Source organism: Drosophila busckii, chromosome 3L (assembly GCF_011750605.1).
Source record: "Drosophila busckii strain San Diego stock center, stock number 13000-0081.31 chromosome 3L, ASM1175060v1, whole genome shotgun sequence".
Lineage (NCBI taxonomy): Eukaryota > Metazoa > Arthropoda > Insecta > Diptera > Drosophilidae > Drosophila > Drosophila busckii.
In genome coordinates, this window is record NC_046606.1 from 9,286,300 (window position 1) to 9,305,114 (window position 18,815).

Here is an 18,815-nt window from a genome sequence, read left to right on the forward strand (position 1 = left end):
GCTGGCTCAACATCTCTGGTGTGTGTGTGTGTGTGTGTGTATCCTTGACAGTCGAGGCATGGGGCGAGTTCATTGCGTTTTAGGCGATGCAATGTTGTTGGCTTTTGGGCCTGGGCCTGGGCCTGGGCCTGGCTAATGCGCCACGCATCCACCAAAGCAGAAATATTGCGGCGCTTGCTTTGTTTGTTCCCTCTCTATACATGTGTGTGTGTGTGTTAGTGTGGGTGGTTGGGTGACCCTTCGCAACCAAAAAATGCGACAACACAACACAATTTTCTCACCAGGAGCAGCAACTGGGCAACACCCACGCCCAGCCCATTGAGCTTTGAGTTTTTCGAGGGCTGTTTACAGTTTTGCAGTAAATGACAGTCAGCTCGTTTGAATTGAGCAAGAGTGGGGGGGGGGAGGGAGTGGGAGCAAATAGAAAATCTGCGCTGGCATTGATCGAGGCAATTGCATTAAGCAGCCTAGCTGGGTGACATGATGGGCATGCCAAGGACAGCGCATCCAGCATAGTTGACTAGAGTCAACTGCAATGTGCAACGTGCAACTCAAACCCAAAGCACAAAGCCAAAACCAATTCTCAGTACAGTTGTTGTCTGGGCAGAAATCATAAAATGAAAACGAGTTACAAACTGCTGAAATTCTGCTACTGCTGCTGCCAGCCTGCCATTGCATGTGGCAAGCGTCATGTGGCATGTACATATGTGTGTGTGAGTGTGTGTGTGTGGAACAGGTAGGCAACTGACGCTGGACGCCGTTTTGGAATGCAAACTAAAAATAGGAAGCATCGGCATCGGCAGTTGCAAGTTGGGCTTGGGCTTGGGCTCTTGTTATATTTATGCCCCATGTCTATATGTTCGTGTGGCAAGCAGAAATCGCAAATCGTTGCACTCACTGTGTGGCACTCTGGCTGTGGCTGTGGCAATTCTAATGTCTCTCTCTCTCGCTCTATGGCTGGTCGTTGCCATTATATCGTTAGAAGCAGCGCAGCAGGCAGAGTCGAGTGGCAGTGGCAGTACCAGAGAGTCGGAGTCAGAAGTCCAAAACCCAATTTCAGGTTCAACCTTTTTAGACTGTCGCGATATTGCTTGCTCACTCTATGGGCTACCTCCCACCCCCCACCCTATTGCTTTCATTTGTACTGCACCTTGCAACGCTTTGTGGCAGGCAATGTTCGTCGCTTGCCGTTGACTTTGATTGCAAAGTTTACATCGCACACCAAAGTGCATTTTCAATAAAAGGAAACACACCAAACTCTAAGCGCACCAATGCAAACACACACACACACCAATACACACACATTTATACATTTCCTGACATGCCTTTAGTTGCTGCACTTACTCTGCTTCTGCCCCACTCACTCCCCAAAGAGAACTCTGCAAAATTCTGCGACCTCAACATGCCTCAAGTCTCGACCCAGCAGCACCAAAGGTGGCGTCTCCCAAGCTACTTGTCCTCACCCACCCCCTCTCACAGTTGCTCAGTTCACTTTAAAATTGTTGTCTATGCAGTGACAACAGCCCAACAGTTTATACTCTTAGCCAACATTTTGATTACGAAATAGTTATTAAGCAACTTAAAACGTAAATTCAATTAATTGTTATCCTTACTATATATAACTGCTAAAGGTTTTTTATATGACATTTAGTTTATACCAAATGCAGTTTACTTACGCCTACAATTTATGCTCTTAGCTAACATTTTGCATTATCAAATAGGTATTAGAACAAGTCTATCGGTAGTATCGATAGCTGTTAATACTGTTTACTTAATTTGAACATTCATTAGCATTACTTGCCTTACTTCTGTTTATACTCGTTTACAAAAATCCAACTTAAGTAAATTCTATATTTTTATCGATAGTAGTAATAACTGTTTATGATTTTAATCCGCCTATCAAACATTTTGATTATGAAGTCTTCAAAAAAAACTTAATGAACTGCAGAATATTTGTATCGATAGTAGCGATAACTATTTATGATTTTAATGTACCAAATTTTTTCAATAACAAATTCAGTTCACTTATTCTTAGCTTAAGAATTTGTGGCGTACTTTGCCTTACTTATAAAAATTATATATAGTTAGCATATATTTTTATTATGAAATAGTTTATATATTTTTCGATATCATTATATTTTCATCCATAACTGTTTGATTTCTATCCGCCATTTCTTCAATAGCAAATACTGTTTACTTCGTTTTTTGCTTACTTTGCCCTATTTATCACCATCCTAAGAGATTATATACTTAGCTAATGGCTTATCCAACATACATGCAACAACAACAACAAAAACACAAAGAGAGAAAAGGCACAAGTGCAACTGAAAGACAACAGCAAAAAGTTTGTGTTAAAACTTTTGACACTTTCAAATGTGGCCCGGTCTATAGAAAATTTAACGCTGTCACCGTCGACTTTTCAAATTACAGCAGAAACTTTTGCAATTGTTTTTAACTCTTGCTGTCCCTCTCGCCTAAACTAATGTTATCAACTAAATAACTTAAGTGCAACTTTGTTTTTTTCTGTTTTGTTAGAAAGACCTTGGCAAATTATTGATCGGAATTTGGGAACAATGTTGTCATGGCCTTAATTTTTTATTTGTAATCAGGAATAGCATACAAGAAAATGAGTAAGTGGGAAATTCAGAAGTTACTTTTCATATCTGCTCATCTCTTATTATAAAAATAACATTAAATTATAAATAAAAATCTATATCTATCAAACGGGACTGATAATTCTATACTTTTCGGTTAATATATTAATTATTAGTTTAAATTAAGGCGCTCATGGCTTTAGTAATAAAATAAAAATTTAAAAAAAATATATATAAATCTTTCAACTCTATAAAATAAAAATATAAGAACAAATTTTATTTATTAAGATGCAGTTCCAATTTTTAGAAAATAAATAAAGCATAAATAAATTTTTTAAGTTTAAAGATTAAAAAAAAAAAATAAATAAAATAAGAAAAAATCTTATTTATGCAGATTTTCATATAAAATATTTTATAGAAATCGAAATAGAAATATTTTACTGAAATTATATTATGATTTGATATTTTTTATACTTAAATCAAGCAATACAAGCTTAATATAATTTATGTAAAGTCATTCTTAAGTTATAAACAGTTGAGTATTATTATATTTGTTTTATTGCTTAAGCTTGCAGCTGCTGATGATGCTGATGCCGCCGCCTTAACAAAGCATTTTGAGTAGCTGGTGAGTGAGTGAGTGCAGAGTTCTTTATCTTGCAGTTTCAGCTGTTGTCGAGTTGTCTACTCCACAGATAATTGCACTGATCAACTGCTCGCTCGGTTGTGTTTTGGGTTGGAGTACGCAAAGTTTTGAATTTGTTGAAGCACTTGCCCGGATGTCCGGAGCAGTTGGAAACTTGGGCTAAGCTCCCATGTCGCTTGTCCACTTGAGCTGAGCTGAGCTTGAGTTGAGTTCGGACCACGCCTCATCACAACAAATTCACTTTAACTTCATTATCATCGTTATTGTTTTATTTATTCCACCTTCTGTTTCGCCTCAAGACACTTGATCGCTCAATTGATTTTTACGCTGCGACGCCGACGCTCTCTCTCTCTCTCTCTCGCTCGCTCAGGCCTAACTCAAGCCGAAGCTGAAGACGATGCCTGGACTGAAGTTGTTTTTGTTGTTGCCCAACACTTTATTGACTACTTTGCTGTTGGGATGAAATTGTTGGTTTCTTAATTTCACAGTTTGCTGTGCGCCCGCTCGCTGCGCTCATTGCCTGGCTCTCTGCATATCACTCATACGCCCCGCTGTCGCCAACGCTTTCTTCTCTCGTCTGCGCTTTGGTATAATGCCGGCTGCTGCTGCAACAATTTGCTTGCTTCTTTTATTCTTTATAATATTTTTTTCGCTTCATCGTTACTTATGTGTTTAAATTTTTTGTCTTGCTGCTTTTTTTTTTGTTGTATGCGGCCCAGACACAAAGACAAAGCAAACGCAGAGGGCGACGCTGTCAGCGTCAGCCACAACGCATTGGGTGACTTTGGACGCGACTTTGTGACTGCACACACACACACAGACACACACACGCACACACAGACACTGATTTAGCTGGCTTTAAATATGAGTTGAGGTGTTGTCCTCGCTTAAATTAGCCCAAGTCAGCAGCGTTGCCAGTTGCCAGTCTGAAGCTCTGTCTGTCTGTCTGTCTGTCCGTCCGTCTTCTTCTTTATGTATATCTGTTTATATATTCTTGCTGTTTGTACATATAATTTGCCTGCTGCTCAGCTTGGCACTTATCGCTTTTGTCTTTGGCATCTTTTGCTTAATTTACGCTCAAGATGTTTACGGTCTTATATAAACCTTTTTGGATCAATGCTATAAATCAGTTAAGTTTTGTTTTTTATTTCTTGTCATAACGGTAAATGCTACAAGCGACCTTTATGACTGTACAAGAAATCTTTTTATAATCTGATCACTTCTTCTTCTCTACAGCTTTTGCTTTTGTGTTTACAACTGTCAAATTGCCCAGCAAAGTGTGAAAATAACATAAACATTTAATTTCCAATCGCTGTTATTATAAAAACTCTGAACACACAAATTGTCATTTAACCAGCCCATTAGCCCATTAGCAGTCGAGTCTGCAACGCAAATTGGCCATCATATAGTTTTATTATGACTGAGGCTATTATTGCTATACAAAACTGTAAACAAGCTGTGAAGTAGCATAAAGCATAGCTCTGGAACTCTTTTTGAAGCATAACTCTAATTTTTATACACTTTGGAAAAGAAGAAACAAAATATGTGCTTAACAGTTAAAAGAAGGCGTGACGAACCCATTAGGCTAATATATACTTGATAAGCGAGGCAAACTGAGGCAATTCAACTTTCTATGTCTGTATGAGCTGCAATAACTCAGCAACTATAAGTTATATATATACCAAATTTGGTATGCAGGCACTTCTATATATGCTCATTAACTTACGTATAAAAATATTGCTCCATCTTTCCCGCAAATCGAAAAAAATGGACTTACGACCACAACGAGTTCAGCGAACTTTTTTCAAATTCAATAATTAACTTCAAGAACTAACTTTAGATAGATTTACATTTAAATTTTCAAGCTATGAAGCGTAATTGCTGCGCTGCTCTAAATAAAGTGTATCAAAAAGTTGGTTAACTCCTTTTTGCTTATACTTAATAATGCATAACATCTTTATACCCTTGTCATTGCATATTAAAAAATCTAAAAAAATACAAACATGACAATTTCCGTTGCTCGAAAGGCTTAAAATTTGTATAACCCGAAAATTTTGTATGTAGCCAAGTTGAGCTGAGCTGAGTTTTGACATTGGAATTCAATACGGGTAGATGGCGTCCTTCGCTATAGACGACGCTGCCACGATCTGCGTCTCATTTTCTTGGCTTCGCAGTAAGCGGACCCTCATTCGATCAGTCGCGATCAATTTCGCGTCAAGTCATAAATCCGCACTTGAGTTTCGACTATATGCAAAGCAAAGCGAAGCGAAGAGCTAACAAATTATGCGGAATGTTATGCGATAGAAGGAACAGCGATGTGAAAGAGATGGCAATAGAGTGTGGGGGCCTTGGCAGTGACACTGCAACTGAAGAAGAGGCAACAACAAAAACAATGACAACGCACTGGTTTACCTTCAGCACGGTCAGCAGCGATGTTGCCCACAGCTAAAGCAGCAGCAGCGGCAGCAGCGGCAGCAGCAGAACGGGGCAACATGTTGTTGCATGCACAGCAAAAAGATTTAGTGACTGTTGCAAGTTGCCTTCTAGCTGTCTGTCTGTCCGACTGTCGCTGCTGCTGCTGCCAACGTGGCAACTGTTGTAAATTAACGCGGGCGTTAAAATTGCAATTTTTCACTTAATGCACAACAACAACAACAACATTGCTGCATGCCTCATGCCGCATCAGCTCTCAAGTCTTTTAGGCATGGCCAGCACGTAGCTTGCGACTGACTGTCTCGACTGTCAAGTGTCTGTTGTAGGCCCAGAGAACTCGTTTTGAGGCTCAGTCAGTGCTCAACGCGCTCCTATGTAAAGTGTCCTTGAAATAATTGTAAATTATGTATACTCAATGGCAATGCCCACTGGACGGTGCCCAGTGCCCAGAGCTCTGTGATGAGTTGCATATCAAGCTGGCAATGGTGAAGAAGAAGAAGAAGAAGCAGAAGACTGAGAGCACGCGCGTGGGTGGCTGCCTGTCTATTAATAAATTTCAATAAGTTGCAGCCCAAGCAATTGCCCTGGCCATGTGGCATATTTGTGGCGCATATGTCACCGCCTCGACGCTGCTGCTGCCCCTGCTGCTGCTTAATTGAAAATCACAAGCATACAAACAACAAATTATGTGCGCTCAGCCCCTCGTTAAGCTCAGCAATATTTTGCATATTTATTTAAACTTAAAAACAAACATAGCAATAACAATTCGAGCAACATTCGCATTTCTCCTTTGCTAACAAGGCTAAGCCCGATTGGCAAGCTCATCAAACGCTTTGAGCAGAAGAACTTCAAGTTGGTCGCTATTAGATTCATGTGAGCTGAGCAGCAGTTTTTGCCATTGTTGGTCAACTACATAAACTTCAAGCCAGTGGTTTCCATCATGTGAGAGGCTTTGAATGTGGCTAAGATCAATCGTCATATACTGAGCGCTACCAACCCAGGTGACTCTTTAAACGGCACCATACGCAATTACTTCTACATCCAGTTCATCATCTAGGCATTCAGCTCTTCATTCACGGCTCTGTTGCCGTTGAATTCGACGAGATGGAAATTCTTTAGTGGGTCCAAGGATTGGATCTATGAATAGACTAAGCTAAGCTGCACGTCTTAGATTCATAAAAAGAATTAAATTCCACTCTTACATGATATCGAGCCTTCACTTCAGTCTTCTTCTGCTAGTCCGATTAGCCAAGGATGCAGCTTGAGCTGCTTGAGGCGGCTTGAGTGAATTTTCATGGCGCTAGAGTTAGAAACCAAGCCCAATAATTGTATGCAAAATGTTATTGAGGGGACAACAATTAATACAGTTGAGTATTCCTGACCATATGTGAGCTATTTTGGTTGTGTGCTGGCTCCAAGTGAGTCGCTTGTCCAAAAAAGAAAACTAAGAACTGCGTTTGGGGTAATTCGGCGCCCTAAAGTTCAAATCTAGAAAGAAAGGAACTGCCCTTTCAATGAGAAATTGCATTGCTGCAACTTATATCCATTTATTAAAATATTTCAGCGGTTTGTACACTCGCCTAGCTGCTGCTTAATTGAAAATCTCAACGCTCAGCTCATTAAGCTCAGCTAGCTGAGCAATCATCCCAAGCAAACAAATAAACTTGAGGCTACCCAAGCTGTTTAATTTCATAGCCTGCTGCTCATTTCGATAATTTATTTTGCCAACTATTCTGATTAGCAGACAAACACACACACACACACACACACACACACACACACATAGACAGATCTAAAATGATTTTCGCTCAAGCTGCAATAACTTTTGCTGTTCGTCGATCGGTTTTGCCTGAAGAGCCAAATTATTTGGCGAATAATCTGCCGCGGCCGTCGGCTCGCAATTAAAAACTTATTTTTAAGCAGTAGCAAAACAAACAAACTGCACACACACACACATACAGTTGCTCATAGATATATTCGTATACTTGTATAATATTTATAGCAAGCATAAATTGTTGCCGCAGTGGCGAGCGCTCGAGCGCGGCAAGTGCCACAGTTCGAGACGCAGGGCTGGGTGGCAAATTAAATGCATATAAAATGCAACTAGCCCACAATGTGGCCAACAGAGAGAGAGAGAGACAGAGAGAGTGAAGTGAAGTGTGAGCGGTGACTCAAAGGCGATTGAGTAGCAAATTTATATTGCAGCGTCGGCATACGCGACGTATGCGCAACGAGCCACAAGCGCAACGCATAGAGATCATCAGAGAGTGAGACTGACGAGATAGAGAGCAGAGGGTTGTGGTTGGCTTGCGGTTGATATTGCGCTTGTTTTACTGATGCGTTGACGCCTGAAATTGTTGAAATTTGTGTATGAAATTGCAAAATTTATAAATGCCAAATTAATAGAGAGAAAAATTTATAAATAATGCAATGTATACTGCAATCATTTGTATATTTGTAATTTTGTTTTGCCAAAATACAAACAAACTGTAATGCATTAATATTTAATTAATTAATGCTAAATAAATAAAAAGTCAATAAAAGCTTTCAACAATAATTGGCATACGCTTCAAATGCCAAATACACAACATCTTTATTAACATTAGCATAACTAATTATATAAAAATATAAAAAACATTCTGCGAAATATTTTGAGTAGTCAATGCAACTGATGTTTTCATTGCTTTCAAGTTGTGGGCAGTTAACAACGCTACAAAAAAAATATGTCAATGTGCGTAAAAAAAAGACAAGTAGCTAAATTTGGACGCAGCTAACTTCAGATACGCTTTGTACATGCAAAAATGCAGTAAATCTAAACGAAAGCTCAGTTTAAATTGCTGAATCTAAAATACTTTAGATTAGATTTTGAAAGATAAAAAAAATAACAAAGTGTAACAAAATAAGCTTAAAATTTAAAAAAAAGCATGAAATGTTGTTTATAAAAATTTTTCATACTGTTATAATATTTTTTTGAATACTTTTTAATTGTAAATCATTAGCTTGTGATCATTTTTAATTATCGGCGTCTATTTATAGTTAACATTAAATAAATAAATTTATAAATTCTGATAATGAAACATGCACAAGTCCAACTTAATGTATAACATATATAATTTTATGACTTTAAAAAAAATAAAAAGACAGACAAACGATATACAATCGACTTAGGTACTTAATGTGCTTATTTATAAAGAATATTTATCTAATATTTGTATCTTATATACTTGAATACTGAATTCGGATGCACTTTACTTGTTACAAACTTAATTATAACTTCAACACACCCTTTGCATATTTATTTAAAAATTATTAAAGTGTAAATGCAACGTATGCCCAACAGCAAGAACATATGTATGCTTGTATGTGTGTGCGCACTAAAATAAATAAATATATATTTACATACGTTTTTTAAGCAATATGCACCAGTTTTTATATGTAGGCACGGGCATACAATTTGCCACTTGCAAACTAAAAAGTAGTTCATTGAATATTTTCAACTTGATTTTATTTTGTGGCCGCTTAAATGATTTATACGCAATGCAAACACACACACATGCAAATTGAAATGCAGCGTACAAATACAAACATGGGCCATTGAATTGCTCGATATATATATGTGTATATATATTTACAGTTGCAGGCCATACACAATATATTGATTGTACTCGTATTTATAAATTAATACCTAAATGCTTATAATATATGCACATTTGTCTATGTGTGTGCGTGTGTGTGTGTGTATTTGTGCATTGGTATTACCTCACATTTGTGGCTAATAATAACTTTAAAAATGAACTATTTTGTTGCCTTTCATGATTTTTTCGGTGGCTGTTGCTGATTTTAATATGATTATTGCATTTCAAGTGTGCACTGGTATTTGTTTATTTCAATGTGTGTGTGTGTGTCCACTTGTCTATTTGCAGCTGCACATTTCTGTGCTGTTTGTATTCTGATATTTATATTGAAAATTCACATTGCATTATATTTAATGAACAGCTATCTGGCACTTTTATCCCAACAACGCCTTCAATTGCATTGGCAAATGCCGATGCCAAATCTGAAATCAATTCAAATAGCCTATGGTAAACATTTAGCTGCCATGCAATATATAAATATTTTAATATTTCATGCTGCTTGGTTGTGTCAATAGTTTGGTCGATGGCGTATGTGTAATTTTTATATTAACAAATTTTCGCATACCTTAAATGTATTTTTTTTATTTGCCCAAAGGGCGCCACTTAAAAATTGTATAAATCAACAAATAGTTTGCTATGCATTTATTTGTTAAATGCTAAAGTATTAAATGCATATAAATAAATATTTTGTATATTTGTTGACTGCGCTCAGTGCATAAAATGTTTGATTATTGTTGCCATATTTGGTTTGACGTGTCGTATGCGTAATTTATACGTTTGTAAATTTACAACTGCTGAACGATTTTTAGTTGGTTCAACAATTCAGTTAATAATTTATGCTTAAAGTATAATAAAGATTATAATTAAAAATAAATTAAATTAACAAATATTTTTCTTATTAAATAAAATTATATTTGTGCTATTTAAATATAAAATATATATAATTGATTGAATTATTACTTGTTAATTATACATGGCGTATGCGTAATTTCAACATTACCAAAAATGCACTTACTGAAGCATTTATATTGAAAATAATAATGTGAAGCAACTTATATAGTATATATGCTTGATATATAATGCCGAAAATCAAAAATTAAATATTTTTTATTAAATTTAATATCTTGAGCTTAATAATATTTTATTCATTTTCTAATTCTTAATTTAAAATTAAATATTATTTTTATTGTTATATTTTATTTTTATTAAATTAATATTGCAGAACTACAAAAACTTAATAATATTTTACTGAATTTCTTTACAGCTACCGAAGCCACATTAAACGTTAACGGTAAGCTGCTTATATTAAAATTTAAAATAAAATAAATGTTAATTTTATTATATATATAATCTATATTATGTTTGATTTTAAATCAGTGTAAACTGGCATTTAATTTATGTAAATATCGCGGCCTGTTTGCCATTTTACTTTACGTCAATCTGCTGGTTAAGCAGTCGTTTGAAAAGCCATTACTCTTAATTTATTCAATTTTTCCATTACAATTAACTTGGCCTGCGGTGATTTGGGCAGCGATAAAAATGTCTCGCTCACACTCTCACTCTCTGTCTCACTCTCTCTCTTTTTGATTGCTGGCATGCAGCCATAAGCAGATGCATAAATTGCAGAGAGATCATTGCACCGTCGCAGTGGGTTACAAATGATGCGAGTTTTTCCGCTCTGGCGTCTTACACACACACACACACACACACACACACACACGCTCGTGTGTGCTCATAATCGCATTCGGACTCATGCTCGGCAATTGACAGCAAATTAGCCATACACATGAAGATACATTTGTGTATCTGTATCTGTAGCTGTATCTGAGTAGCTGCAGCCAAAGGCCTGCAGGTTGTAATTTTTGTGGCATGCCACAAAATGCATTTACACTTGTCTTGCCACTCGAGTTGATCAAATCTTGTTGCTGTTGCAAATTGATTCGATGCGGCTGCCGAGGCGGCGGCGTTAGCCTGTTGACGTCATTGTTGGCCACGCCCCATTTGACAGTGGGGGGGGATTAATTAAACAGCAGCATGCAAATTGTGGGCGTGTGGGCGTGTCAGCTTAGCGGCAAATTTATGCAACGCATTAGCTAAAGATACAGTATCTTGCAGATACGCCCCACTACTATTTAAACTATTAAATATTCATTTGACGGCGCCACAAGGCGAAGAAAAATTATAATTTATTAATTTGTTAATTCGTTGTTTGTCATTTTGCGGCTTAAACGTTTCGTTCTGCTACAAAACACATAAAATTTATGGCCGCCCCACGAGCGACTCACAGAGAGAGCGAGAGAGAGTGAGAGAGAGCGTGAGAGAGCTGCTCTCGGCTCTCTTCGCGGTCGCGTCTCATCGCATTGGCAATTAACACGCCAAATTAGCGAACTACTCTGTCGCTGCTGGCGTCAGCGTCGCTGTCAGCGTCGACTGCATTGGGCGATCGCGTTTTTGCGCTGTTTGTTATGATAAATGTAAATTTTTGGGTTGTTCTCTCGCGACTCAAATAAAACTTGTTGAGCATTTTTATTGATACATTTTTATTTTTTTTTGTGTGTGATATATAAGAAAAATGTATATTATTTATTTTGAGATTTATGAGCTCGTTGCCATAGCCGCAGCCAAATATTTGTAGATTTTATTTATGGTCGCAAACGCTAAAGACAACAACAATTTATTTATTAGCTCGAGTTGAACTTTACGTTCGCTGCTTTGTTGTTGTTGTTGTTGTTGTTGCTGTTGTCGCCGAAGATTTGTTATGTGGGGACTGGCAAGGTGACTGATCTGTTGGCCAAATGTGTCAAGTGGCCAAGAGTTGAGTTAATAAACAACAATCAACTGGCAGCTGTGAATTCGTTTTAACAAATTGCCAAATGAGCTAAAGACTAAATGTAAATTATGCAATATAAATATTTGATTAATAACTGAATTGAAAGCTACAATTTAAATTGCATTAAAGCGTTTGACAATCGCTCAACGCTGCGTATGCGTAATATGACAAACACTTGAGCACTTGCAGAGCAGAGCAGCGAGTTTGTTGTGCTGTCTCGCCCAGCTCCCTGACTGTCTGACAGCTCATCTTACTCATCCCCAACCCCACACCTTTCGCTAGTCAGCGCGCCCTATCAGCAGCAATTGCAAGCAGTAGCTGCTTGGACAATTTTATTACGCTTTGCATTGCATTTTGTTGACAGTTTTGTCAACAAGCGTTGAAAATTGGCTAAATATAAATATAGCCCGCCACTCACTTACACACGCAGCATCCCCCTTCAACCCCCCTCACGCTGCCTATAGCAATCTCAATCTCAGTCTGTCTAGAATATTTATTACAACGACACAACTCTCGTTCATTTTGTTTATTTATAAATGCGAATATAAATAGGTGCAGATTCGAAATAAGCAGAAATGCCAACAGATTTGCAAGGAGCACCCATCAACATGCTCATCAGCATCACCAGCAGCAGCCACAGCAGCAGCATCCATCAGAGGCAGACGACAAAATCTCTCCCCCGAATATTCGCCTGCACACTCAAGCGAATTCGCAGCAAGCATATCTTGTAAATAACTGCAAGTTAAGTATCTGGCAAAGTGCAAAGTAGTTGCCAAGCAGCAACATCAGCCTCAGCCTCAGCCTCAGTCGCAGCAACCTCAGCAGCAGCAGCAGTCATCATGCCTCTTCATCTAATGAACTGGGCACGCACTTGATGCGCTCAGCCGTGCTATGATATATTGCGATCTATGCGCTTGGGATGCGCTTGTCTCTGTCTGAGAATTGCACACACACACATTCGAACATTCGCAAAAGTCTCTAGGTGCTAGTTGAGAGTTTATCGTTTTTCCAAGAAGTCAGCATCGTTTCGTTGATGATGCTTCCGCATCAATTGAAAGTGCAAATACATTTCAAAATAGAAACTATTTGCAGTTTGAGCAGCAGCAGCAGCACCTAAGGCAAGCATATTGAAGCTATTAATGATGAAAGTCCCTCGTTGCAAGATATGCAAGCGACGCTAATGATTGCCACTTGCCATTATTCCTAGCAACAAATTTTACATATCTTATTCCAAGAAAATGCATATAAAAGTTATAAATGCCAACAAACGAAATTTACAAACCGAAAAAGTTACATCAAGAAAATCCAAACAAGCACTAAAAAAAAATATTGAAAATATACAATCAATACTTTAATTTAAAATACAGAAAAAATCTAAGTCTGAAATGCATAATTTAAAATAAGTATTTATTAAAAATTAACAAGTAATATTTATTTTTGCTATTTTATTTTAATCTAATTATTATAAATTATTTTAAGTTTATTACACTTATTTATTTTAAATGCATTTTATATGTTTCGAAAATTCTTAAGTAAAATTTGTAATTATAAAAAGCAATATTTACTTTAAACTTATTTAGGTAATTAAAAAAAGTATTGCTAACAAATTTAACAATCAAATGCTATTTTATTTAAATCTAATTATTATAAATTATTTTAAGCTTATTAAACTTATTAATATTAAATGCATTTAATAGGCTTAAAAAATTTGAAGTTTAAAAATAATTATTCCTAACAAAAAAATTAAATATTCATAAAAAGCAATTTTACTTAATTTTATTGAATTAATAAAAACAAGTATTGCTAAAAAATGGAACAATCAATACATATTTTATTTGAATCCAATTATTACACATTATTTTAAGATTATTATACTTATTTATATTAATTGCATTTAATAGGTCTAAAAATTTTAAGTTAATTTTGTAATATTATTAATTACTCAAAACTTAAATATTTATAAAAAGCTTACTTACTTTAAATGTATTTAATTAATTAAAAAAGGATTGCTAAAAATTTGAATAATAAATAGCTATTTTATTTAAATTTAATTATTATAAATTATTTCAAGCTTATGAAAATTTAACAGCAATATTTATTTTAAATTATTGTTAAAATTGTAAGCTTACAAAATTGAATTTAAAATAATTTTATTAGAATTGTTTTTTTTACAATTTTTTACTTTATGATAAATAATTTAACAATTGCACAATGCATACTAAATATAAAGTCTTGAAGCACTTAAGAAATATTTTTATAAGCAAATGATTTAAGCCAACATAAATATATAAAACGGCAGCTGATTGATGCTTAAATTTGGCATATCTATGCATATAACGCCAATCCTAATGGCATGTTATTGTTAGAGTCTGAATTAACTTGTGTCTTCCATTAAATGGAACCTAAACACGGCTTTGCAATTGAAACAATTCCTGGGCACTCGCTTTACATGAATATTGATTGATTTGAAATGCGGTTTGTTGTTGGCCTGGGGGGCATTAGAGATGGATTACATCATAGCAAGAAGCGGCCATTAAATGCTTAAAATAGAAGCTTATAATCCACACACAATACACACACAAAGCTGTCACCAGCTGAGGTTGCTGTCAGTTAAATCAGTTAACTGCGCCGATTCGCTGGAGAAGCCGCCGAAGTCGTCGCCGCCGCCGCCGCTTGGCGGATCAACGACCAGGTTTGTACTTTTCATTTTTTTATATTTTCGTTTATTTTATTCATTTTTTGGGTTCTTTTATTTTCTGTGGTATTTGAGCATGCGAAAAAATTTGTTGTTGTTGTTGTCTGTGAAGCCAAAAGACAACTTTCAGGTGAAACACAAGCGCGTCACGCGCATAACAACAAGAACAACTAAAAAGGTGAGCAGCAGCAACAACAGCAACTTTAAATATTTTGAGAGCGATGACCCAGAAGCAACTCAAACACCTTCGAAGCTCAAAAGCGAGAAAAAAATCAAAGTAAACTTATGTGAAGAAAAAAACGTCAGAAAAATAAAAACAAGTATCAAATTTAATTAAACAAGAATTATGTGAGCCAAGCAACAATAGAAACTCGATAAAAATCTATAAACTCGGCTTAGCTTTGACTTTGATGTATTGACATATGGCCATATTGTCAAATTGCCTGCACTGCTGATTTACATGCAACAACAACAACAACAACAAAAGAAGCAGCAGCAGCAGCTAGGCCAACTGCCTGTGCTTTTGGCCTAAATTGTGTTTGCTTGCAACATGTTTCCAATTAGACTCAACATGTTGCTGGCGCTGCGTTCAAAGCCTTCGGGGCTGAACTTTTGCTGCGCTTGTGTTGTGGGTGTCATAAATCTTTGGAGCCGACATTTGTTTGTAGTTTGATCAGCGCAAACACTAATTGGTATTAGCCGAAGCCGCCAACAAGTTCTAAAGAACAACAGCCAGCAAAACAGATTAAAGCCAAAAGGGGGCAACGGCCAATAGAGCAAACGGTTCAAACGTAGCTGCTGCTGCTGCTGCTGCTGCCTTTTTTGGCCTTTGAGCTTTTAGCCGGCAACCGGCAACCAGCAGCAACCGGCAGCAACCAGCCAAAGCAGCCACAGGTGGGACACAGGTGGGCGTGTCGAATTTAACTGCTCGTCTGTCTCTTTGTTGCTGTTGCTGGCCGCGCCAATAGATCAGCCAACTTGGTAGGCAAGCAGCCACTTAAGAGCGCTAAATAAAGAAACAAACGTATCAAGCATGTTATTATTTATTAGATTAAATAATTAGCCAAAAATCATTACAGTGAACATGCGTTAAAAGCAAAAGCAATAAATAAATGTAAAGCGCTGTCTTGGAAATGTTTTCCAGGGCTTTTAATTGTTATAACATTTAAAGCAAAAATTATGTAGCACGAATTATTTGTTAGTTTTTGTAAACTGATTACTCATTTAAATAAAAATATTAAAAGAATTACCTTTTAATTTTTATCGTTTATATATTTCAATAAATGTTTCAATTTTTATTATATTTATTACACCTTTCTATTAAAGTAACAATTCTGCTTTGAATTTTCATGCGCATGAATTAACAATTTGTTTAATTTTATTTTAAAGCAACTACATTGTGCATAATTTTTTAATTCATGGGTTAGCAATGTTTTAAATATTTAAATTCAAGTAACTTTTGTGTTTAAGTTTTCATAGATTATACATGCTAAAATTATTTCCACTCAAATTATCCTAATATTTATTTTATTTATTACTTTTTTATTAAAATATTTAAAGTGAAATAATATTTAAAGAAATTAAGTCTTAAAACCCAGAATACTTTTTTATAGTACAAAAAAAAAGCAAAAATTATTTCAATAAATAAATAAATGTGTGTATAAGTTTATATGAAATGTTTACTATAGCATATTTATTTAATATTTAATATAGCATATACAAATATATTAATATTTAGGTAAAACAATTATTAGCATATTTTAAAAATTTAAATTCAAGTAACTCTGTGTTTTAGTTTTCATATTTAAATTCTTTCTTCTCAAGTTGCACTTATATTTATTTTATTTATAACTTATTTATAAATTAATAGTGATAGTGCAATTAAATCTTAAAATTCTTTAGTACAAAAAAAGCGACATAAAGTATTTTAATAAATAGTTAAAGCTGTCTATAGCTTTATATCAAATATAAGCATATTAAAATGTATTAATAATAAGCTAAAACAATTAGTAACAAGTTAACAGCTTCGAGTTACAAATTGAGCGAAATTAAACGATTATATAATAGATATGGCTGCGATTTGTAAATTACGCCGTAGTAAACTCGAAATATAATTACAAAATATTGGTCAAAGCGTGAATGGAAAGTGCAGCTCAGTTGAGTTCATATATAGTATATATGTTTGCTTGTTTGTTTGTACTTTAGTCGGTACTTTGGTCTGTAAGTATGTGGAGCTGTGTACATGTGTTTTGTAGTCCGCGTTTGGCTGGCAGCTGGCAACGAACCCGTGAACGACGTGCAAAGTGCAATTTATTGCCGTAGCGAAAACGAAACGAAATAAAATTGTAACTTAAACAGAAACAGACAGACACATACATAGACATAGGCACATTGATGATGATGATGAGGAGACACATGCAAATGCCCAGCTATGGTAACAGGCAGGAATATATAGCCAACATCTATAGGCGAGTACATGCGTCAATTGCGTCGCCACAACGACGACGCTAAAAATGAAAAATTGCTTTTCAAAATTAAATCAACATTTAATTTTCTCGTAATTTGCTACCCGCAAGAGCATTTTGGGCTGCAGTTTGGTTCGACAGGCGGCGGCAGGGCGCACGCATTTTTATTTTTCTACAAATTAATTTTAGCACAGCGAGCGAGTGAAAGAGAGATCAACAGATACATAACGAAATTTAGATACATACAGCGTAAAAGATACAGATACATTTATCTGACGAGTTGCTACTATATAGACATGTCGTATTGGTTAGCCATTAAATGACGCCAAACAAATTTGTTGCCAGCGCCAAGTGCCAGCCAAATAAAACTTATTACTTATACGCCGTGTTGTATAGCCGACAAAATTTATATATACACAGTACAGTACAGAGCGCATGAATCTATTATGAATTAGACATTGAAACACACACACACACACATGCACACACACACAGCCTTTGGGGTAATTTTCGTGGGATTTTTGTTTCGACTGAAATTTCGTTTGCTTTGTTCTATGCTCACTCGCTTTGGCTTATTTGTGTGTATACGCAATATTCTATATTGATCCATGCGAAGCAACTAAAGTTGTATCAAACACAACTGTAAAAACTGAATAATTAAAAGTGTATAAGAAAACAAATGACAATCTGTCAGCTCAAGCAGTAAAGTTCTTTTAAGATTGCGTGTTAAATCACACGCGCCATAACTCTAAATAGCACCCATTTGTCTTTCGAATCAAACAAATATTTTTAGGCGCCCCTCAGGGCAGATATATGAATATATATACGCTTATATATATATATGCACTTGTATATTGTCTGTAGCTTTGTTTTTGAGAAGCTGTGAAATTGTTAAACTGCCACTTTATTAATAATGTCATAATTTTTGATACACTTTGTTTATTGTTTTATAAAAAATGCAAGAGGGTGTTATGAAGTTGTGCAACGAGCAGACGCAGGCATGGCAAAGCATAGTAAAGACTTAAAGTCGCTACAGCCATGACCGTCTGTCTCTCCATTTGTCTGTATGAGCAGCAAGAACTCAGCAACTATAAGAGCTAGATCAAACAAATTTTGTATGTAGCTACTTCTATATCTAAGCCATATTATTGAAATTTAATAAAGAAGAATTTCCACTCCCTTTCCCCGCAATTCGAAAAAAATGCTTTTTATGCCACAATATTCAATGCATTTGTTTTAAATTCAGCACACACAATATTGATAATATTCAGAATTGATGCCAATGCGTCTTAATTTCAAAGCAATTGTCTTATATTTTTAAAACCTTTTTTTCTTTGCTCATTCCTCCTAATCAAGAAAAAAATAAACATTTTTTTAGTAGAAAAAATCTGAAATAAATTGCATTTAAGCTTTGTCATGTTCTCAAGCAATGCTGAAAATCAAAGTGTATATAAAAGTTGTTTCGGCTCAACTTTAATGCGTTCACTTGTTTCTTCTTCAAATGCGCATTTGCCACAGCA